The sequence below is a fragment of the Squalius cephalus genome, assembly GCF_949319135.1.
Source record: "Squalius cephalus genome assembly, chromosome: 20".
Lineage (NCBI taxonomy): Eukaryota > Metazoa > Chordata > Actinopteri > Cypriniformes > Leuciscidae > Squalius > Squalius cephalus.
Genome location: NC_137141.1, coordinates 32480648 through 32506267, shown reverse-complemented (window position 1 = coordinate 32506267; position 25620 = coordinate 32480648). Strand labels below are relative to the sequence as shown.

At 37.7% G+C, this 25620-nt stretch overlaps 1 protein-coding gene across 6 annotated transcripts in view; it reads left to right on the top strand.

The window, feature by feature from the left end:
* The first annotated feature begins 313 nt into the window (after positions 1-313).
* Positions 314-25620, top strand: part of daam2 (dishevelled associated activator of morphogenesis 2) — a 108751-nt gene continuing 83444 nt past the window's right edge. For 4 of the 6 annotated variants that reach the window (XM_079852532.1, XM_079852529.1, XM_079852531.1 and 1 more), the window contains exon 1: positions 13981-14277. The gene's annotated coding sequence lies outside the window, so the exon portion shown is untranslated. Of the gene's footprint in view, positions 512-13980; positions 14278-25620 lie in introns of those variants that run through there. The other 2 variants (XM_079852528.1, XM_079852530.1) reach the window with 2 other exon arrangements.

Genomic DNA, 25620 nt, shown 5'->3' with positions numbered 1-25620 from the left:
TTTCAAGCGCAGACAACAAATCCACAGTAAACAGACAGAACGACTATATTACTCATCGTTTTTATCAATAGGCATATCGTTCTCGGTGTGAACGTGCCTTTGCATAAATAAATAAAAAAACTTTTCAAAAATGTTTTTCTCACATGTGTTTCTTATTCTCTAAAGAATGCAATGACATGAAAAAAATACTAAATTCCCAAAACTTTTTTTCTGGGTCTCAGGAGGCTGTAATTACTATTGGCTTTACATCAAGTCAGTTGTCACTTTATTTCTGCGCGAGGCCCTCGTCGGTCGCACCCTGATTTGGTAGGCACGATAGACAGGATTGCTGATGAACTGTGTCTTTAAGAGAGACCTGTAGTTAGTAGGCGTGTAGCGCTCGGACTGATGATGGTGAGACGCTCGTCGTTCACTCACTGCCACTTCTGAATGCACAGCGCTAAATTCACGGTATCAACTCAAACGGATTACAATTTGGACAACGCCTTTCTCTCAAATATGAAGATATACGGTACGTAAATAAGCGCTGCTGATTTGTGCCAGTCGTGTAATGATTTTTAATAATGATTGCTCTGCTAACATTGCAGAGACATTGCTGACATTACATATTCACAGCATCTCGGTTATATTTGGACCTATCCTTTTCACTTATTTAGATATGAACCTTAAATAAAATCCACATTACGGCATCAGAATTTTGCTTTTTATATGATGTAGCCTAGTATTAAAGGCGAACTGACATCTGTTTAGCCAATTTCAGAGGATGACACTCGTTCATGCAGCCGTCATGGCAGTCAGTGTCAATGGTTGATTGTTTTTGTGAATAAGAACATTGCTCTTTAACTTACACGTCATGTCTACATTTGTGCATCAGAAATGTGATAAAACACTATGTTATTTACACTTAGATTTCATTCAAAATCCAATTGCCGGTGTTGTATAGTGTAGTAGTCTGAGGCTGTATTTGTCTTCGCGGCGAGTAGAGGGCGCTGTTTCCCTCTTTTCACATAGGGTTCAATTACAAAATAAAACACACTTAACATAGAGTTTGTCCGTGTATGTTTTAACGTTATTCAAATTATCTTGTCTCATTGTCTCTTTTATTGTCTCTGAGCAAATACACTATATATAACTAATTTATGTACAATACTCATGTAATATCTTTTTGTTTGTTACCATAATGCTGACCATACGGTTGGCAACCAATGAATAAAGTGGCTGTGTGGTGTGTAAACTAAAGGGCAGCGTTTAATGGTCATGCAAAGTTTTGGGTTCACATTTGAAGTTGGTGTGTCACTTATGGCTTAGTCCATGTCAGGTATCCATAAAATTATTACAAAATACCAATGCCAACTTAATATTAGGGCCAGCCTTGCAGCATACTTTAGTTACACCATTTTGTGTTTATATACACCAAGACCATTCAGAGTTTTCTTTGTGTCAGTTGCCCATCAGCGCCTGTATTCTTCTGACCAAGTGAGGGTTATTTTGGGGGGAAAAAAGTCCCAGGGTGGTTAAATCAGGTCTATGCATACGAGCACCACGCATTGCGCACACATGTATGCTGACCCAGTGTGCGAGATGGAAGTCACTGTGAGCGGCTCAGACTCTTGTGTTGTGCTTGGCAGTAAAGTGAGGATATAGGTGTTCTGCCGGCTGCTTCTGTGGAGAGACTGCAGCTTCTGGAAACATGCAGCTGAGGCGTTTGTGTCCAGATGTGGATTGACATTAGCACCAACATGCCAAAACTAATAGAAAGTAAACATGCACTAGTTATGAAAGGAATATAGAGTATCTTTCTTCAATGGATTTTGGTACTAAGGGAACTGCTTCCTTCATTACTTTAAAAAAGACCAGATTTTTTTTTTTTTTTTTTTTTTTTACATCTTAAAAACAAATGAATGGTGCTTGCCTGTGCTTGCCATGATGTTGGAGTTGGCCTGACAACTTGCCCAGTTCTTGGTGGTTTGTAGGGCATTGGGTTTTGTTTTGGGTGGTTGCTAGGTGTTTCCTTACTGGCCCAAGCCAAAACAGCCCATTTTAAGTCTGATTCATGTGTCAGGTGTCAATAATGAATTCAAGTTATGAATCATATGTTTCAATTCCTTGTTTTGTTTTTTGTCATGTGATAATAATACATTTGATTTCTTAGCACGTCTCCTCAATAAGCCACACGAGTTTCAATGTCATCCATGTCCAGATATATGTCCATTAATTTATTCACATATCACAGTGCGGGACAGGTTACAAGTCAACATTTTAATAAGATATTAAGAGAATAATAAGTGTGAAAAACATTCTGCTGGACAGCTCACTAGTTTAGTTAGGCTAAGTGTAGTGGTCCTGTGGACGCTGTTGTCTCTGCTCCTCTGAGGTCTGTCAATAATTAGCAACTCAGCACAATATACAGTATCTCTACACCCCTCTCTGCCAACCGCCGGTGCCCAGCTGGTGTGTGTTAGCCAAAGAGAGTTGACTGCAGGAAAATCTGGAAGCATTTATTAATAGCATCCAAGCGTCTGTGCTAGAAACACACTGGATGCCTTTGTCTCCTCGCCACTGGTCGTCTGCCTGCTTTACAAAGGCTTGTTCTTGGGGTATTTTAGTGGTAGCCGTTCTTGGCATGTTATGGTTGCAGTGACCAAGGCGAGCGAGTGTTTGTAACTCTGACTGCCCCGTCTGGTGCCGTGTTTATATACAGAACATGGCACTTTTTAGTGTTTGCACTAGTAATAGAAATAAAGAATAAAGAAGTGCTGTCAGTCTGGTGTTTTTAACAAATTATTTGGAAAAACACTAGGCTAAATGCACTTCTTGAGTGCTTTATAAGAGATAAACAGTGATAGTGCATGATCCAGGAATTGAAAGTGTGTAATGTATGAATTGATTTTTACTACTAATAACAGCTTGTTGAAGCATAGTATTACTTTTCTAAGTGATCACACCTTTGCCTATTAGTTCACTAGTTCACACTTACAAATAAGTTAGATAGAATAAATGCGTATTTGGCGTGCTGTCCGAGGAGAGGGCTCCGGGCTCGGTATTCGGCCCGAACCCAGAGTACTCCCCCCGTATTCCTGGCTGTAAAGATTAAGCCAAGAGTGAGGAGTCGGGGTGGTGGAGGGATGCTGAAAAACTGTCAAGGAATATTAGGTGAGTTGACAGTGTGGATATATATATACTTCTTGTCATGCTGATTAGGGTAGACATAATTGTTTGATGACGAGTAGATTGGATTGCTTATTTGAACGTGCTCCTCCCGAACTTTGTTTATAAAACATCATATGTTTGCATAGAAAAAAATCACATACATTTACTCTGAAGGAATGGTGCAATTCACATCCATCCATCCATCCATCCATCCATCCATCCATCCATCCATCCATCCATCCATCCATCCATCCATCCATCCATCCATCCATCCATCCATCCATCCATCCATCCATCCATCCATCCATCCATCCATCCATCCATCCATCCATCCATCCTTCCTTCCTTCCTTCCTTCCTTCCTTCCTTCCTTCCTTCCTTCCTTCCTTCCTTCCTTCCTTCCTTCCTTCCTTCCTTCCTTCCTTCCTTCCTTCCTTCCTTCCTTCCTTCCTTCCTTCCTTCCTTCCTTCCTAATATTTTGTTAAAGGTGCTCTAAGCAATGTCACGCGTTTTTTAGGCCAAAACATTTTTTGTCACATCCATCCAGCAAACATCTCTTCACTATCCGCTAGCTGCCTGTCCCCTGAACGCACTGTGAAAAAACGCAGTCTCTGTAGACTGCCCAGGCTCCAAAAACGGCAAGAAAAACAAACTGGCCCAGCCTGGACCACGAAACATAACAAACAGTGTTCCAGCCAATCACGGACAAGAATGATTTGGGGGTGGGGGGTTAGTGCGCGTGCACATGAAGGGGGAGTGGAGGAGAGAGAAGCATGAAGAGGGAAGTTAGCTAGAGGAGAGATGTCCTAGACAACGACAACAACTAACGTGAAAAATGTATATTCTTGAGAATTTTGATATGGCCGACACATGACCAAAGAGACGCCGTACTGATGAACAAATAACAAAGAAGAAGGAACGCGCGAAGTCCCGAATTTACATTGGAAAAGCGTTCAAAAGGTGGCTAGAACTCCGCTGGCAGAAGGGCTTCCAATCCGACATTCAGGAGGCATCGCTTAGAGCACCTTTAAAGATGCCTGAATCTGATCAGATTCTGATCATGACCCCTAATGAGTTGGTAAAAGGTGTTGAGTCACGCATAGACGAGTTGACACTAGTCATCAGGAGAGAGTGAGCGCTCCAACACACTCGATGTACTGAATGCTCAGTGGTGCGAACAAGCGAGGAGAATGTGGGCTGAAAACCATGAATGCTGCATTTAGCATGTTTTCATGTTTCTACATGAAATATAGAAGACTTTCTGGGTTTTGGCCACGTTGAAGGGCAGAAAGTGGAGTCTAAAATGATCTTATATTTAATGTTTTTTTTTTTTTTTTTTTATGTTTTAGATTTACTGATGTTTAGATTTGTAGCAAATGAGAATTGATAAAATTACTGAATGTAGTTTTAGACAAAGGTCTTATCATTTTCAACCTTTTTTCCCAGAGATTATCATCATATTTATAATGAAATCTGCAAATAAACAAATATGTTGTTTTTCATACTCTATAATAAAATATCAGTTATTATTGTGGGATCTCCTTCAAAGCATTCAGAATCTTTAGATCTTTTTTAAATCTGTGGTTTCAAAATGAACACATTTTACTACAAACTTTGCTTATGTGATTGTTTTGAACAAGTATTAACTTTATTCAAAACATTAAAGTGTGTGAATACTGAGTGTCTGTCCCCTATGCTGGTGAACTTGCGACCCCATGGGTAAAAGCCCCCCTCGCCACCTCATACATTTACAAGATAACAAAACAAACCACTTTTATGATTTATTTTCCCACAAAAATGTGTTGCTCATTCACTGTTCAATAAAAACATATTTATGGAATCATGCACTACGGGAGTTGTTCATATTGATTTTTTTTTTTTTTGTTGTTGTTGTTGTTGTAAAAATTCAATTCAAATACAAATAAAATTAATTTAATACCATGGCACATATTTGATTCAATAACTGTGTCATGGCTCCACCACCATCATTTTTTTTTTTTTGTCAGGGATCAGCTGTGTTTAGTTTTTTTTTGTTGTTTTTTTATGACAGTCCTCCCCCTTTGCAGAGAGGGGTTGTGGGAAAATTCCTGCTCTGTCCGTGAGAGAAACCACCCCTCTCCCAGATTTCCCAGGGGCTCAGTGTGCAAAGCCAGAGGTCCAACTTCTCCCAGTAGCTCCTCTTGGGTTGCAGGGGTTTCCAAAATTCAGCGTGTAAAAAAAAAAACCATACAGATATGCCAGAAGATGACTGAAAGTTTTTTTTCATTGCTGGACTATTCATCAATGTGGCTGAAAATGTGGATTCTTAAAGAGGTCATGAAGAAACAAAGTGGAACAATGATTTACTGATTTAAAGATTTACTGACGCATAAACAGCAATAAACCATTTTGCGACAAAGAATGTCTGACTGGACGTGAGTCCTTTTCATATATTAGGCTACTGATCATAGATTAGGCATTAGAATTAACACAGTTCCTTACATGTTGCAGTATTAGCCATATCTTTCCGTAAAAGTCTTTGCATGCATCTATACTTGTTTGCTTGTTTGTTTCCACACATCTCTCAATTACTGCTGTAAACTATACAGGGAACCTAGACAGGTTAACATCATTAAAAACTTGATTTTCACCACAGAGTGTCTTTAAATGACCTCTTTAATTCAGTGAACATTAGAAAAGTCCCTCTCACTTGATTCTGCACAAAGATTTTACATTGTACATCGTGGCAACTTCACATACAGTACAGACAGTACCGTAAAAGCTGAGGTAGATGGCCAAACCTTTTATATCGGCTGTGTTTTGTGAAGTCTTATCTTTTTTTAATCTGCTCTGTAAAGAGGTAAACTGCAGAAGAAAGAAACCAATAATCTCATTGGTTGCTCAATGGTGCATCTTCCCTTTCATTTTTGATTTGGTGTTTTCGGGATTTTCCATTTTAGCACCAGTATTTCGTGAAAAATATGAATGATTGTAACCCGGCTGGTTTTCCTTTTCAAATAGAATGGACAAATGCAGCACTATAGATTGGGTTGATCTGATAAAGCCAAGTACACGTTATAAAATAGACTGTCACTCTGCGTAAATTTGACTTTTGTCGTCATCATGTTAATGCACATTTTACTCAACCATTGCAGACTGTGTGATTGTGTGTCATTTACAAGATCATTCTACTGTATATTGTGAGAAAGAATGGGAAAAGAACAGTGTTCTTGGGAGATGTGTGCACCTCTTGTGCTTACCTCTTTTAGTTTCAGTTATCTGTTGTGAGTTTGCTACAATTTTGACCTTTTTGTCTGAAGCTGAAGAAACAGCTGGTTAAACATACAAAAGGGCAGCAATGTGATGCTGTAACATCCAAAGGGACAAGTAGAGTTAACATGATCTGTCTCATGATACGGTTGGATAATGCACTTGTGTGGAAATGTCTACTATAGACCTAATGTGACTTTTGTGACCAGTGATCAGATGCTTTCTCGACACAGCACATCTTTTGAAGAGAAAACAGCAGTAACTAAACAATGAAAACTTTCTCTATCTTTAGAGATGTTTTAGAATGTCTATTGGTTAGGGCTGAACAATATATCGAAATATCGCAAATGTATATATCGCAATATGCATATCGCAACGGCTTGCAATAACTGTGGTCATGAACAAAAGACAAAGAGAAAATCACTCACTGTTCTTGGCTGAATAACTTTTGTAATTTTAATAAGAATCAGTATATATTTAATTTATACAGTGAAAACTAAGCAGTTTTTTATTTTTACATTTGATTATTCAGTTTCTGTTGTTAAATAATCCTAATGTAGGATAACCTGAACCCCATGGTTCACTGATGTTAAAATAACACTTCTGATGCTACAGTGAAACACTGATGTTCACTTTCAGAAGTTGTAGGGATGTTTTCTTGTCACAAAAAGAATGTGAAACACATATGTAGGTTATATAATTTTAAATATATTTTAAAGATAATTTAAGTTTATATTACACACTTTAAGCATTATCGTATCGCATTATTTAATGAGTTATCACATATCGCATTACATATCGCATTTTTCTTCAATATCGTGCAGCCCTACTATTGGTAATGAGGCTCATTACTTTCATGGTTTTTGATTATTTTGCATTAGATTCCAAGTGGACTGTTGAATTAAAAGTACCATTTATTTGTCATGGGTTTTTCAGACAATCCTTCCTTTAAAGAGCAGTGCAATGATCCATTCCTAAAAAATTGATCAAAACGTTCAAACGTTCAAAAACGATGGGTGTGCACATCATGTTTGCAGCATGAATCTTTATGGTTAGTTGCTTCCTCAAAAATATTCAAGTTAAATTCTGTCCAAGTACTTGTGTGACCTCTTGCATGGTACATGCCTATTGGGCCAGAGCTTCCCTGACTGCTGTTTACTTCTCTTCCAGGATGTATAAACATGGAAGGGATCTACTATCTGCATTCAGGAAGTGTAGAGCTAAACAATGTTCTAAGGGCAAGGCAGTGGACATAAATGTTCTCCTAGTTTAGAGAATGCTTCTCTCTGTTCGTTTGGGAGTGTGTGGATAAAATCAACCTAGGCCCATCGGAAAAATTCAAAACACCAACATTCCTTTTCATACAAATTATGATTACAGAAGCAGATAAATAAACCGATTAATAAATACTACTGTGTTATGTCCTCAAAACACTTTTTACATAGCGCATGATTTGTACACATATGTATGGCTTTTCTAAGCTATACACCTGGTACAGGATTGCACAGGATTGCACTTCAAGTTCCCGTGAAACACGAGTCATGATATTAGAGTTAAAATGACATGGCTGCTTCAGCAAATGTGTTTAACGTTCAACGTAAACCTACATTGCAAGAATCATATTCAACTGAATGAGCTTTTAGCACCACTCACTGGAAATTTCACTAGTTTCAAAAGCTAAATCTGCAAGAAGAAACACACACACACACACACACACGCACATACACACATACACATACATACATATATATATATATATATATATATATATATATATATATATATATATATATATATATACTGTATATATATAAAATATAATAAATAAATAAATAAAAAAAAAAAAAAAAATATATATATATATATATATATATATATATATATTATTCATTAATTCATTATTTTTTAAATAACTAGTTTATAGAGTGTCAGTGAGTCTTTAGGATAGGCTTGCATCTTTTTTTCTCCCCAGAAACACTGTGTTCTGGTGTGAGGCCTTGATTCATTGCCAGGTTGCCAGGGTAATTTGCTGCAGTATATAAACGGTGAGATGTTTTGGGAGCTGTGGGCTTTGGAGCAGGAAGTCTTACGCATTCTTTATCTCCAAGCCTTTGGATGTCACTCAGGCACACGGAGCAAATTCAGGACGGCATTTCCTCTTTCCACTTCACCTTCAGGAGAAAGAGAGCTTTCAGGAGAAACCATTCAAATGACCTTTTACAAACCACCATATACAGTATGACTCTTTATTTGTGTTAAATCAAAGCGAGAGAGACAATTGCTGGAAAAATGTTCTTTCCTAATTGTATCTGCAAAAAGTATAGAGTGCCTTTATAACTGTAGATCCAAGTAACGACCATTGAATGATGAGTCCGAGCAGGATGTGAGGACTGAATCTGACTCAACTTGGCTTGGTTTTTGACCGAGCCACAAAGCTAATATAATGAACTACTTGCACTGAGCTGTGTGACATACCTCCGTTTTCAAAAATTGCTGCTCGCTAGTTACCGGTTATGCATGTTATAAATGTGCTAGTAGTCACCTAGCTGAGACACCACTTAAAATAAGTGTTCTTCAGAAGATTTAAAAATCAGGACATTTTCAGAGACAGGAGAAGAGATTTTCTGATTAGGGATGCTAATACTTAATCAGTGATCAATTTAATTGTCTTTTAAGGGTTAGTTCACCCAAACATTTTGTCATTAATTACTCACCCTCATGTCATTCCAAACCCGTAAGACTTTGTTCATCTTCGAAACACAAATGAAGATCATTTTTTAATCTGAGAGTTTTCTGTCCCTCAATTGACAGCTACGCAACTACCACTTTCAAGCCCCAAAAAGGTAGTAAAGTCATCATAAAAGTAATCCATGTGACTCCATTGGTTTAACCTCAATTTAATGAAGTGACACAAGTTCTTTGTTTGTGCAAAAAACATAATTTACCACTTTATTTACAAAATATTAATCACCAATAATGCATTCATTAGAGCACCACTACGCGTGCATGTTGTTGTTGTTCAAGCGAGAGCACACGTCGTTGTAGGAGATTAATATTTTGTAAATAAAGTGGGTAAATTATGTATTTTTTGCACTTCTCTGTCATCATTCTTGTCTTCATGGCTGGGATTTTATCTTGACTGATGTAGTTTGTTGTGAAGCGAGGATCTAAGAATGATGTACAGTAACATCCAGAAGTTCTTGAGGGGCTGGGTCATCATATTTTTCCTTGAGGTATTGAAGGATTATTTTATTGATTGCTCTTGTGAGATCTGTGTCATCCTGATCTTCAGCGAGAGTCTTTGTGAAGCATCGTCTTAAGATAGGAGACACTAACATATTCCTTTCCAGAAAGCACATCTGTAAACACCTGGAGTGGATGAATGTCTTGCCATGTGAGTGTTAGATGTCTTGTTTTCCAGCCTGCAGACAGTACATAATTCAAAGATTTGCATTGCTCCAGCACTCTTGCAATCATTTTTTCTTTGGTTCCTCGTCTTGTTGTGCACTCTGTAATCTACCATGGCCGAGAGGGTCAAAACAATTACACTTATGAAAGCAAAATAACAAATCCAAAAACATGGCAACAAAAAAGGACCTTTAAAGTTGAAGCTGAATTATGATTGGATGAGAATAAAAGAGTGATGTAAATTTAATGTTAGCAGGCCATCCTAAAGCCAGTGTACTGTAGAGTCACGTTGCAAGAGCCGGAGAACCCAACAGGCACAGCTGGTTTCAATCAGCACTCCCAAAAAAAGCACAAAGAGCTCCCTCATCTGCATTTGCAGTCTCTCTCACTGTTATTCACCCTCTGTGACTCTGTCTCTCTCCTCTCAACCGCTACTCGTATCCTTTACTGAAAGTTTGCTTCTGCTCAGAGATGCCAGGTCCAAACACACACACACACACACACACACACACGCTTCTTCATACTGAACTTTTTTCTCTACATTACAGAATCCCTCAGCATTAACCTATTTGGAACTTTTAGTGCATAGCATTGTGCATAGTGGTTCCCTGTCAGTTTTTTCTAATGCCGATATCTAGAGTGTAGGGTTGCCAGTATATTTTTATAATTTAACAATTTAATAATGGAAAATAAGACACATAGGCCTACAACTGTATAGGTTAACAGAACACATGCTAGTAGGATATAGGATATAGATCAAAATCTCAATTTCAACCAGCACACTCTAGGGGTTTACAAACGTTGTCAACAAAGACTGACAGCTATTCGTAAACTTAGGCACTTGACTGTTCAGCCACGTCTTCTTCTGCTTCTGTATCGCAGTATTATTGAGCTAGTCCTTACTTATGGTGCCATTTGTTTTTTTCATATGCTTACAGTTACCAACAAGAACAAATTCTTAAAGATAACTCATTTAGCAAGTAAAATTATTGGTATCCCTACCCCTAATTTATCGGATAGTGTCTCGACATTCACGTTGCGAAAGGCACAAAAAATCTTGAATGACTCAGAACACCCACTTTACAAATATTTTATCCTTCTGCCTTCTGGCCGTAGCCTAGGTTACCTACCTGTATGTGTAGATAGTCCAAGTTTAGTTAGAGTTTTGTTCCTGTATCTATACGAGCTCTAAATACATAGGAAATCGGCCATTGATACGTCATGTATGCTCTTCTGTTTTTTTTTTGGGGGGGGGGGGGGGGGGGGGTTGTATATGTTTATGTTCTTAATATGTTATGTGTGTTTGTATTATGGACACATCTACGGTGGAAACAAATTTTCTCTCGAGGATAAAATCTATCTAAAAAATATCAAACATGATGCACCTGGAGTCTTCTCAAACTGTTGCTGTTTCTGATAGTCAGCATGTCAATGGCTATTCAAATCAAAGTGCGTTCACTGACGGTTAAGGGTTTCGTTTTATTTTATACACTGACCTTTCTACAATGACAGTCAGACTGTCTAAAATGAGAGCAATGTGTAGCTTTGAATCGCAGAAGAGAGTTGATGGATTTACCAAGCCTTTGAGGAGCAAGAGGCATGTAAAACTGTGTGAGATATGAAACGAACTTGAGAGTTATGTTTTCTAAACTACATGCATATATCACAATAGTTGATTTGATAGTTGAATAGTATTATAATTGTGAATGCCACAAAGCATTTTCAGTGTGGTTAACTGGTGTTATTTTAGTAAGGCTTGAAACTGAACTCTTGAATGGTTTGAATCTCTTGAGACAATGACACTGTGGAAATTTTGTTATTCTGTAAGATAAACAGGAAGTGAGGGTTTGTTTTATTTTGAAGGAAGTTGGTGCAGAGTCATGTTGCTGAATTCTGTGGAGTTTAAATACAACATGTGTTTAAAAAAAAGAGTTAATGTTTGTCACGATACCAACATTTCATGAATAGGCCCACATGATTTGGTGAGGATTTGGTCTCCTCTGGCCAAACAAACCAACATGGTGTGATTTGATTATGATTCCAGACTGCATCACGAGTCAGACTGTGGATTTAGATCATTCAGAATATTTCATCCAGTTCTTTGTGCTTGAGGATTGTCCACCAGAGAGAGCCACAGGATAAGAAATCTCTTTAGGTGTCATCATTAAAATCTGTGTAATGGTTCAACAGAGTGATTTGTAGTCATAAAATGCATACAAATCCATTATAGTTTAATATAATCAGTTTGCAAAGAAGTCTGCAATTTCCAAAAATGCTTATAGATCATTTAATATGTATATTTATCCTTCCTCATGCTATCAAAAACTTTTGCTTAAAACTAAATGTATTGCCGTCTAATTAAAACAAAGAGACAAAATTGTCTTTTAATAAAATACATAGACTAATACTTCTATATAGAGACACTTAAGGACTTTTATTGCATTTGAAAAGAGACATGGCCATTGCATCACTGTATTGTCTACATGAGTTGTTAGTGCCGTTTGCGACTATATTTAAAATTTAGAATGGCTCTTTCCACACCCTCTTAAATTAGTGTACACATTCTTTCCTGTCAAATGTTCAGTCAGAGTGTCCTGTATGCGCCCTAAAGCGGTCAGGACACAATACACAGTGAAAATATATCTGTGCTGAACTTATTCTTAACCTCTGGGCAAATTCCAATCATAAGTGAGCATCCCTATCCCCTACTCACTCCTCACTACTCACGCAGAGCCCTTGAAGTGGGGACTTTGGAGGAAGCAGGGCACTTGTGTCATAATGACCACGTAATTTCCTCATTAGCTTAAAATGGAATGTTACCACGACAAAACTAGGCAGCGAGAAGGAAAATCTTATGATTGCCGTTAATATGATACAAATAAATGTATGTATAATGAACTTAAAACATGCTTTATGTGTGTTTGTGTGTGTGTGTGTGTGTGTGTATTCCCAATCTGCTCTTAACTTTGTAAGTTAAGCGTAAAACACATAAAGCCTTAAAATAATATGAAATGCATTACGAATATGTCCTATCACAATAAAGTGTGTATCACAATAAAACGAAACAAATGAATAGTTCAGCCATGAAACTCTGTTTGCATTCAGATTGATTCATTCAATGTTGTGTTTCCAGCCAATTGATTTTACATATTCATTGTCCCAATATATCCTAGGTGCATCCAAACGTATACACTATCATTGTGCGCTATGTGAGTTCTCTTTCTAGCCCTCCACCTCCCCAGCACCACCTGCCTAGATCTGCTTTTGGGCAGGGGGGGCTCTCCCTCTCTCCCTCTCTCCCTCTCTCCCTCTCTCTAGCAGCAGCAGCAACATGTTTCCTTTATTTTTTGCTCTGAGCATTTAGCAATTCATATTTGCTCTGCAAGATCTAGTCTGCCAAGACCAAATCTATGTACATTTTTTTTATTTTCATTAACAAAATGTTTGCCAAGTTGTCATGACTGAACTTGAATTATTCTGTTTATATGTCAACTCCAACTCTCCTGCCATATCTAGATTAAAATGAATTGCGAGGACTTGTCACCCTGGGTCACATGACCAGAAACGATTAAATTACTTCCTCGACCATCACATGTTCCCTTTGCTAACGGACTTGTGGAAGGGCCCTTCGTGGAGGGATTCAGTTGTTCACTTTCGTTTGCAACGCCTTTTCCTGAAGGGTAACGTCGTTTGGAATTCGTCCTCTAACTCAATCACTGGCGAGTGAAATCTAACAATTTATTAGCCAATGTCTAACGATAGATATTGAGTTGCCTAGAGCGAAATTTAGTCACATATGCAAGTGATCTACTTGCAATGTTGACATGCATAATAAGGATGAAACAGTGTGAACTTGACATGTTTAGCTGAGATTTGGTGGGTCGTGCACCCCATTTACATCAGATTCTTTAAAAATCACAGCTTTGCTATACATGAATATAGTTCACATATCTCCAGCCTTTTTCTCTGACAGCCTGAGTTGGGAATGTGGAGATTGTAAGGTTGTAGAAAAGACTCATTCTCTCTCACTCCATCTCTTCTCATGCTGGTTTACAGATGCACTGTCATGTGCTAAACCCGGATTCCAGAGAAGGAGAAAGGGAGGGGAGTGAGTGAGTGAGCGAGTGAGAGAGAGAGAGGGAGAGAGAGAGAAGAGAGCGATGTGAGAGAGAGAGAGAGAGAGAGAGAGAGAAGAGAGCGATGTGAGAGAGGGAGGGAGGGAGCAATGTCAACAGCTTTGATTCCAGCACAGTCAGCTGAAATCCAGGCTCTGGCGGAGTAGCTCTCTGGTCGCTCTGGGTTGGAAGTATCATTTTAAAGCGCAGATTCAACAACAGTTTCAAATAAAAGAAAAGGAGAAACGTGTGTGAGAGGACTGGGATGCACAGATTTAAAGGGCACTAGGAAACATTCTGGCTTACAGTGAGTAGGGCAAGGATGGTATATCCGAAAGGGCTGGTCTCTGAAGTGGGTGAGTACTTGCATCCTTCCATTCTGGTGCATTTTATGGCTAAAGACATTTTTACAAGATCAAATACTCATCTTTAGTGCATTAAAGGCATATTAAATTAAGAAGGAGGGTTATATGAGGACTGTTTAAATGGCAGATGTAAGCTGTCTATCAAAAAAGAAAGTGTGTGGCTGTTTCCATGCCTGTGACAGCGCCATCCATATTTGATCCGGGAAAGGTGGCATGTTTAGAAATGAAGGATGAGAATTGAAGTGTTATTCATTTATAATTATATAAAACTCCACTCCTGATTCATAATTTCTCCAGCATATGATAAATCTACAGGGAGCAAAATAAAACCTGCTAATGGCAGACAGAATCTCCCAAGTTCCTGGTTTCTTTTAAAGTGTCTCTCTCTGACCAGTGTCTGTTCCCTTGTGAGGGTGTTTGGTCAGTCATACATTTTTGAGATGGTAAGGACAGAGTTGTGCTCTCTCATCTGGAAAAGACTATAACAAGCATGGTTGCACTTTATTTTACAGTACTTGCACTTTCAATGTACTTTCAGTGTACTTACCCACAAAGGTACTGAGGGTTACGCTTTATTTTAAGGTGTCATTGTCACAGTGTAATTATATATTTAAGTACTGAGTATTATTAATTGATAACATGTACTTACTATAGGGTTAGGGTAGCATTAGGGTTTGGTTGAGGGTTAGTTGCATGTAATTATGCATAATTTGCTGTTATTACTATGGTAAGTACATGTAACATGTAACAAGGACACTGTAAAATAAAGTGTTACCGTATTTTAATGCGAGTAGTGTAAGGTAACTACATGGGTTAAGTTAAGGTTTAGGGGTAGGTTCAGGGTAAGTACCTAGTTAGTGTCATTATTACAATAAGTACATATGTTCATGCAAAACAGGACTGTAAAATAAAGTACATCCACATGCATATTTCACTACCTTGAAATCAATTAAGTGCAGTCTCCTACAAAGATGCTCCTTCCGCACTCAATCCTATCTGTTGTTCTTCAACCATGCAAATGACATTTCCTGGCACAGCATGTTTACAATTCACATGAGTGGAACCAAGCGACATATGGAGAGAACTGTGAATGTACATAAGGACATTAAAGGAGTCATGAACGTCATTTTCTTTTTGTCTCATGTTTCCTGAGGTTCAAAACTGTCATCATTTAGAAATTATAGGCCACTCTAACCCCTGATTTAAAAACTCAATGTCTATTTTAAAGGGATAGTTCACTTTGAAATAAAATTTTGGTATGTTTTAGCTTACCTCAAGGGCATCCAAGATGTAGGTGTCTTTTTTTCCGTAGTAGTTTCAATTTTGATATTTTTAGGTCAAACCGTTATTGTCTGTCAGTCATTTCATGCAGGTCTATGGTCACGGTCTCAAAGAGCATGAACAAAGTCCAAATTAAAACAATTCCCCATCGTCCAAATTAAACAATTCCCCATCTTAAGTACACATTGATGGCCTAAGACACGAAACGAGCGGTTTGTGTGAGAAAACGAACAGTATTTATATCGTTGTTACCTCTTGAACACAGCCGCGTCCAAATGATCTGAGGGCGCGGGCGGGTATAGATATATACACTAGATGTCGCTTGGCTACGGTTTCGTTCCAATGAACTGCAGTAGCCAAGGCGACATCTAGTGTATATATCTATACCCGCCCGCGCCCTCAGATCATTTGGACGCGGCTGTGTTCAAGAGGTAACAACGATATAAATACTGTTCGTTTTCTCACACAAACCGCTTGTTTCGTGTCTTAGGCCATCAATGTGTACTTACGATGGGGAATTGTTTAATTTGGACGATGGGGAATTGTTTTAATTTGGACTTTGTGCATGCTCTTTGAGACAGTGACCATAGACCTGCATGAAATGACTGACAGACAAGAACGGTTTGACCTAAAAATATCAAAATTGAAACTACTGCGGAAAAAAAGACACCTACATCTTGGATGCCCTTGAGGTAAGCTAAAACATACCAAAATTTTATTTCAAAGTGAACTATCCCTTTAAGACTTCAATGTAAACGCACACTGGTATGTTAGTGTAATGTCTTTGTATGATATTGATAAAAGGGTCAGGACAAGAATTTAAATTATTACTGCATCAAACTCCGATGGTGAAAAAAAAGTTCACTTGTCGCAAAATAAATCACACATTTGATGTCGATTTGAGAGCATGAGCAACACCTATGGTTTAGGGTTGAGCGATTAGACTCACGATAACAACTTATATCTCAATATAGTTATTTTATTTTGATATTAAAAATGCAAATTACAAATAATAGGACAAATACAATACAAGAAAGATATTAGATAAAATCGACAGGGCATTCATGTATTCAGGCACAGACTATTTAAGAGTAGTATGCAAGTAAGAAATACGACAGAAATTGAATAATCAAATGTGAAAATATAACACTACATAGTCGTCACTGTATGAATTAAAGATACATTGATCCTTATTAAAACCATATAGGATTATTCAATCAAGAGCAGATTCTAGTTTTCGTTTGTTGTTTGATCAGCAGTATAAGGCTGCTGTCACTTTAAGCCAATGCATGTATCCAACATACTGATACACATTCGATTTTCTCTCAGCGGACTGTGTTTATGTGAATACTTGCCAATGTGGGCATTTAGGCCTAGAATTTATTCTGTGTGTATTTGACCGTTCAATCACTGAAGTCGCAAATCATCACATTCTGTGTTGGCTTTCTGCCGCTTCACGCACATTACTTGCCTTAATGCTTTTACAGAATTGAAAGTGTGCCGTCGATGGGATTTGGACTAAATAAGAAAACAGTTTTTATGTCCACACTACAGGATGCCCAGGTGTTTGATGTGGGGCACTGTGTGATCAGGTTTCTCTCACAGCCCCAGTGACATATGGGAAATGCCCGGTCCAGTCTACTGGAATGTTAAACATCTAACAACTAACCAGTAACTCTGGGTATAAATAGTGTCCAGTTCAGATCAGTCAATGATCTATTTGTGGGAGTCTCAGAAACGGCTGCTTGGGAAGAAGTGTCTCAGTGGGACAACATGCTTGAGAGTGTCCTGAATTCCACTTCATGCCCATATACTGTAAACATCTGCACTGTTTCTGGCAGGCTGACTTTATAAACAGCTTGTTTATTGCAAGGCGTTTAAGGACAGATACCTCCGGGAAACCTGGAGTGTGGAACGCTAAAGATCTGGAAAAGTGTTCTGGATATTATTGGAAGACTTGAGGGAATGATTAAGTCAGGTTGAATAATTTACGCCACCAGTTTTAGTTGGCAACTTTTCACTTCTAAATTTATCGAGTTAACATGTAAAACTGCTTGGAATATAATAGTCTCTTTCAACCAAGAGTATGTTTTGAATTAATTGCACAGCTCGAAATATTAGGAATTTTGTATTTTACCATGGTAGACCAAAGAAGAGTGTTAAAGAAGAGTGTGTACCATACTTTTTAGTCAAGTCAAGTCAAGTCAAGTCCCATTTATTTATATAGCACCAGAGACAGCCTGTGCAATTCGGAGGCCCGTATCAAAGAGACCCCATTAGAAAGACATTGTGCAATGCCTAATGATTAATAGTCCATAAACGCATTCTATCTACCACTATCCACACATTCTATCTCTTTTGAACTGTTGCTACAATCACGACCAAACATAAAAACAGCATTTAATCTTCGTCACTTTCTCTGCCCCCTCAGCTAAAATAAAATGATACTTTTAAATATGAAACTAAAACCGGCAGTAGATGGCGGCAAATCAGTATCTTACTGAGTAAGTCATTGAATCATTCAGTCAAAAGATTAATTCAAAATGGCTGACAAAACAACTAGGTGTGCGTCTCATTTCTTATTTGTGCATCCTTGTTTCCTTTCTTTGCTTTCTTTCTTTGCGTCTCATCTCCATCCCTGTTAGTATGCGAGGAAGCGAAAGAAAATGAGGACGGAGGGATCGAAGGAAATCCTAATTCAAACTGGAATATTCTTGATCACAAAAGCGTCACTTCAAAGTGGCATCAGCTGCGCTTGAGGGATCTGCCCTTATATTGTTGAAGTTGAAGAAATTCATAATAAATAATAATAAAGCAAAATGCCCTGTTGAAATATATGAGATGTAAACTGCAACAGTAACATGTTGATTCAATTCAGTTCAATAACTGTGTCAATGTTGTGAAGTTCATCAATGATTAGAAAAGCAGATCATTTATCGATATCATTTCAGGTCAAGTTTTTGTTCTCATCCGATAGTGCCAGTACAGTCGGGTCAATAACATTTTCTGAATATTGTTTGTCTTTTAAGCCCCAAATGAGCAAGCCAATGCTGACAGTAGTGTGGAGCCAAAACTCCATCAGTGGACAGAAGTGGGGAAAAAAGAACCTTGGGAGAAACTCTGGAGTTCAGTTCTCTTCTGGCATTAAGCAAATTCCTTCATGCATCATGTGTTTTTGTGTAAACACCGCATTACTCTGCAAAATTCTGTGTTAAAAATGGAGACCACTGTGTTTGTCATTTTTCTCCTTCAGACAGTGAAGCTTGGATGAATTTTCTACTCTAAATGTAAATCCATCACATCCTTGACCTCTGATTTCTATAATGCTCTCTGAAGTCTTTGTTAAAGGAGAGAAAAACGACAGCTGCGTTGTAAACTGCGATGTCAAACTGACGCATTGCAATTTGTAGTCCTCTGTTTTAATCGTAAGAATTCTTGTTAAAGTGAATGAATTCACAATGACCAGAAGCAGATGTTGACATGGTTTGAAGCAAATGGCTTTTCACATGAGTGGAACCAAGCGACATATGGAGAGAACTGTGAATGTACATAAGGACATTAAAGGGGTCATGAACGTCATTTTGTTTTTGTCTCATGTTTCTTGAGGTTCAAAACTGTCATTTAGAAATTATAGGCCACTCTAACCCCTGATTTAAAAACTCAATGTCTATTTTAAGACTTCAATGTAAACGCACACTGGTATGTTAGTGTAACGTCTTTGTATGATATTGGTAAAAGGGACAAGACAAAAATGTTAATTATTACTGCATTAAACTCCAATGGTGAAAAAAAAGTCGCAAAAGTTCACTTGTCGCAAAATAAATCACACATTTGATGTCTATTTGAGAGCATGAGCAACACCTATGGTTTAGGGGTGAGCGATTAGACTCACGATAACAACTTATATCTCAATATAGTTATTTTATTTTGATATTAAAAATAAGAACACAAAATGCAATTACAAATAATAGGACAAATACAATACAAGAAAGATATCAGATCAAATCGACAGGGCATTCATTTATTCAGGTACAGACTATTTAAGAGTAGTATGCAAGTAAGAAATACGACAGAAATTGAATAATCAAATGTGAAAAATATAACACTACATAGTCGTCACTGTATGAATTAAAGATACATTGATCCTTATTAAAACCATATAGGATTATTCAATCAAGAGCAGATTCTAGTTTTCGTTTGTTGTTTGATCAGCAGTATAAGGCTACTGTCACTTTAAGCCAATGCATGTATCCAACATAATACACATTCGATTTTCTCTCAGCGGACTGTGTTTATGTGAATACTTGCCAATGCGGGCATTTAGGCCTAGAATTTTCCACTCTAAATGTAAATCCATCACTTCTTTTACCTCTGATTTCTATAATGCTCTCTGAAGTCTTCGTTAAAGGAGAGAAAAACGACAGCTGCGTTGTAAACTGCGATGTCAAACTGACGCATTGCAATTTGTAGTCCTCTGTTTTAATCGTAAGAATTCTTGTTAAAGTGAATGAATTCACAATGACCAGAAGCAGATGTTGACATGGTTTGAATTTATGAGAGAGAATGTATGAAACAGGGTTTATCATCATTCTTTGCGGATCCTTGCTTTTCTAGTAGTTTAGCAGAATTGTTTAAACTTTCAGAAAGGCACATTCAGAAGCTCTATTAGCAAAGGGCCAGTTGTTTGTTGTGTTGTCATCATCTGCAAGAAAACAAAAGTGCAAGAGGGGTGGATGTTAATGTTGATAGTTCTGTGTGCAGTTGACAGTGTAACTGTTAACACAACTGAAAAATAGCCAAATTAATCGGTACCATATTGAGTCAAGGAACAAAATCTAGTCAGGAAATCTGTACTGATCCTCAGCCCTAAAAAGGTTATGATTCTTTAAATCTAATTAAAATGTCAATTTCCCCAATAATTCTGTTTTATGCTTTAAACAATATCGGATAACAACATGATTATTAATGTTACTCTCGGTCCGAGGAGCCGAGTCCGACCCGTTTCAATTCAACAACAATGATGTCAAGTAGTTTGGACGTAAATTTGAATGTCAGAAGCTGTGAGATGTTTGCAGTGATTTAATTAGCGGCAGTGTGTTGAAGCTACGTAAGCTAACGTACATATCACAAAAGATGCATTGACACACAGTGATTAGAGGTGGCAAAAACATGTACACAGAATTAACTATAAAAAGAAAATTATAAAATATGAATTTATAAAAAAACAATCTTTTGTCATTAACAACATTTTAGGGACCATTCACAAAGCATTCTTGCCTCTGTCCATGCTATATTCGTTAATTTATTTAAGTCATATCTAGCATGCTTTTGGATGTATTTTAGAAAGCTTCAAACAGAATTGGAAGCAGGCAACTGTTTTGGCTATGGGTAACAGCTTGGCTCAGGTTTTTACTGTGACGTTTTTGATTGCTCCTTCCCCAAAGGCTGTAGTCTTTCTCTTATCTTACGAGAGGAGAGAGAGGAAGTGATTTGGAGCGAATAGAGGAGAGATAGGACGGGTTGGGTTTGCCCGGCATCATCTCTGTTGCACGTAGGCACTTAAAGGTCCTCCTTCATAGATGTGATACAACTCAGATCATGCCACTGGTCAAAGACCTTTCTGTAATCCTGTAACTCAAACAGTAAGTTAAGGTGCTGTATGCCTTCCATGCAGTATAAGTCACTTTTGTATAAAAGCGTCTGCCAAATGCATACATGGCATGTAAATACTCCTTCCCCTTCATAGATTTATCCTCTCCTGTCCCCTCGTTCTAAGTTATGTTTTTCATTGGCTTGAAATATGGTCATCTATCAGTTTTGAATATAATCTACATAACTATGTGTAGTTTTAGTTAGACGGTTGGTGCACATGTGTTGTATTAAAATGTCTGTGTATGCATGGCAGGCATGCGATTATGTGAGTCAAAGCAGATGAGATAAATCAACCCATGTTTGCATGCAGCCAGCCAATACTTTAGCCCTGTTATTTATGCAATGCCCTCTGTCCTTCCATATTCAACTCCCCTCTGCACGCACACATACACACGTGCCAAAAGACACACAATTGACACACAACAGCAGTCAATGACCTGAATGCTATATTGACCATTTTCCCATTATAGTCCCATTGTCCCAGATGCAAACTATAAAGCAGCAAAGAAAACATGTTGGTCACATTCTTAATAAATGTTGCACCAATTATTACAATATGTTGCTTTCTCAATATCTGGTGTGATGCCTTTGACACTTTAAGATAGATTTTAACATGTTTTCACATGGTAACATTGTTAACAAACCAGGCTTATGCCATCTTTGTGGTGGTTGAGGAGATTCCCCCCTTCCATGTAAAGCGCTTTGAGTACCTAGAAAAGCGCTATATAAATGTAACGAATTATTATTATTATTAGTATCTTCTGTCCCACGATCTCGCTTACAGGGGTGATGTGAAACAACCTACCACTACATGTTAAAACAGTTTCCACATTAGCTGAATTTAAATCCTTGCTAAAAATGCATTTTTTCTCTTGTGCTTTTAATCTACCGTAACTTTTATGTTTCTTGCTCTGTTTTGTATGTGTTTTGTTTTTTTTCCTCTTACTTTTCTGTACAACACTTTGGCCAACCAAGGTTGATTTTGTGCTTTTTAAATAAAATTTGATTTGATTTGATTTGATCTGATCTTAAAGCATTCACTTCAATGGAAATAAATGCATTTTATAGAACTCATTAAAACAATCATGTTTTGAAGTGAGCTGCAATGCCATTCACGTTATAAAGTAACGTAATTGCATTCATCAAATGATTTGCACAACAAAAAACACAACCTCTTAAAATCTCTTTTAGTGTGTGCAAATACAGAATTGCTTTCTGTTTGAAATGTTACAGACTTAAACCAAAACGGCAGAAAAAGCCTAAGTTTTTATTGCAGTTGAAATATGTAATCATTCACGTATTATCATTTCACGCATATCATTCACGTGGGTGCTGTGAAGGGACTCTACTTGCTATGATACACGGATGGCAGCAGAGAAAGTATCAAGGATATCTATGAATGATAGAAAACAAGAATGGTGTACAAGATAAGGAGGAGAAGACATAAATACAGATTTTGTAGTTTCTCAATTAATATGAAGTCATAAAAGTTACATGCATAATTATGCATGATTTTTTTTTTTAGAACAGTATGTTTACATTTAAAATGCTTTACTCTCCCTTGTACAACACAAGACTGGTTAGCATGACTTTTCTCTGTGGAAAACAAGATTTATCATGATGTCAAAACAGCTCTTTTGCATACAATGAAAAAGCACGGTGAACACTGGCTTTCAAGTTCATTTGCCATTTTTATTGGTTTATTTAAAAATGTAAAAACATAACATCTCTTCATTGGTGCAGAAGGTTGATGCACTTACGGACACAAATTATACAAAATGCACAAGTGTAATCATCAGTTTCCACTGAAGTAATGCTGAAGTGAACTGGTTCCCTCGAGTCATGAGAGGACCAGAGATGAACTTGATTGTGAGATTCTGGGGAAGATTGATTTATTCATTACACCATCCTCCAAATTGGCTGACATGTAAGAATGCATAATCGCGGTCGATAACACTCATGCTGAAAATTAAAGTCAATATATAAACCGACACAGTACATTAACACAGTGCATGTACAGTATGAGTGCAGTGCCCTTTATTTGTGAGTGCACATCAAATGAAGATATGCTGTATAAATTAGCAAAAGCAAACCTTTTCAGCTGAAGAAAAGTTCATTGCCGTGAACATCAGCTGTTTTTAAATGTATTGACATAAAAGTTAAGTAATGAATTTTAGTTATTATAAGTTCAGTTTAGCTATAGTACAATTTTGTAAGACAGAGTAGGCTTTGTCCTGATGCTACTGTACTGTATTACTTTACTCAAAAGTAAGCAAGAAAGCAAAGTACACACTTTTAATGTGTAGTATGTGAATTGTCCCAGTTATCTTGATTGTACTTAATTAAAAACTGTTCCTATTTTTCATTCCCATAACATAATAGATTTATTCCAGTTGGGCTTTGTCTGTTGTTGCTCTGTTTTTCCCTGATATTACTTGTAAAAAACAGGGAGAGAAAGAGAGAACGAGAGAGTAATAGAAAGAAAATGAAAAGATTCCATTTGGCCACTGTGACAGAGGCGGTTTGGAATGCCAAAGATTCCTCGGAGTTCCCTTGGGTTTATTGTGAGAACATTATGAAATGAATTCTGGGGGAAACGTGTGGGGTAGAGGAGTGTATTTGCATTACATAAGAGTCAGGCTCTGTCTTTATAGAGAGAACAAACAATTATGTGGAGAAGAGAGGAAATTATGTGAAGGGAGAGAGGCGTCTGCATGTGTAACTGCAGCAGAAGGAAATAGAGTTTAACATTGTGCAAAACTCATCGCCACAATGCTGTTTTTGGTACATTGCTAAGTGATTGCTGGAGTGTATTCTGGTTGGTTGTTTAATTGCCCTATAGTCAAAAGATCCTTCATCCATGTCTCTATGATATTTTTGTCTTTCAATATGGCTGAGGTCGTCTATGTATGCTTCCCTGGTTCCCTGAATAGGGAATGAGATGTTTCTTACTCAGCGCTGCATCTTACCCAATGTAAAATCTTTTGCTTTGTAGCCATGAGCCACAAACAAATAATTGATTGATCCGATTTACACCACAGGCTCGTGTGGTCGTCGTAAATCTCAATCCCCTCACAGATTGAAGATTTACTCTATCTTAAGTCGCAAAAAGACACTTGCTGAACCAGGAGCGAAATCCATACAGGATGCATTTACCAACAAGGCCTGAAAATTACAAATACATTTTAGGTATGTTAAGGCCATCAACCAACTTTAGAGTCAGAAATACATGAAGGGAATGACTTCAACTGCATAAACGGAGCCCGTGTGAAGCCTTCCAGGACCACAGATAGTCCCAGGAAGGAACATAAATGGGACAGAAAGTTCTCATCCATCTCATCCCACACATAAAACGGAAGACAAGTGAATGTCTCCCCAAAGACTTATCCCTTAACAAGCCTTCACTTTAAGAGTCATCAGGCCGTGCCCACTCTGACAGAGAAATGTTCTTGTAGGAACTCCAGCACTAGTCCAAATTGCAATTACTCGTGATGCCGTACTTCTCCCCGAACCTGAGGTAATAGGTCGGCTCTGATCGGACTCCACAGGAGGCGCAAACTCATCCCAAAACACAAAGTTCTTTGATATTTTGACAAATAAGAAGTCATTATACTATAAACAATTACTGATAGTTTCAGACATTAAAAAATCCTCCTTACTGCAAAAAACAAAACAAAAACAAGCTGCCAGAATGACTAATATTTACGCCAAGCTAACTGCAACTTTTAAACTAGGTTTCACAAATATTAAGATGTTGGGGAAGATTATAAACATTATTGAAAATTACACCGGATGCGAGCGAAGTGACATCAAAAGCACATAGAAAACACTGGATATGGACAGTAGACAGATGCCCAGTATTATTTTCGACTTACTCCATATGCTACTTCTCACAACAGGACAAATGAATAAGGAAAGGCTGCCTAGTTGCGTGTCTGTTCAGCCTTCTGAAGGACAGCGTTAGGGTTTGAGCAAAAACACGCTATTTTTGTGTGTGTACCTTTAAATGAAAATGAGCTGTTACTCCCCTCCCCCTTTCCAGAAGAGGGCGGAGCCTTTACAGCTAGTGCTTCAGATACTCCAGCAACAACAAAACTGGAGAGTCTCACGCAGCCAAAATGTCAGAAATTGTCAGTAGGTGTTCAGCCTTATATATTCAAACCGGAGTCAGACACTGATGGAGAGACTCGGGAAGAAGGTACAAATTTTAGACTGCAACGTTTCTAAATGGTTAGTTAATGAATTTACCGAGGATTAGTGACACGCTGAGAATGGCTGATTTCAAGATATCGAAAACTAATTATGAAGATCTGTAAAAAACAAAAGTAGGAAAATCCATTGCGAAGAAAAAATGAAAACATCACTGACTAGATAAATTGCTTTATTCCCAAAATAAATTTG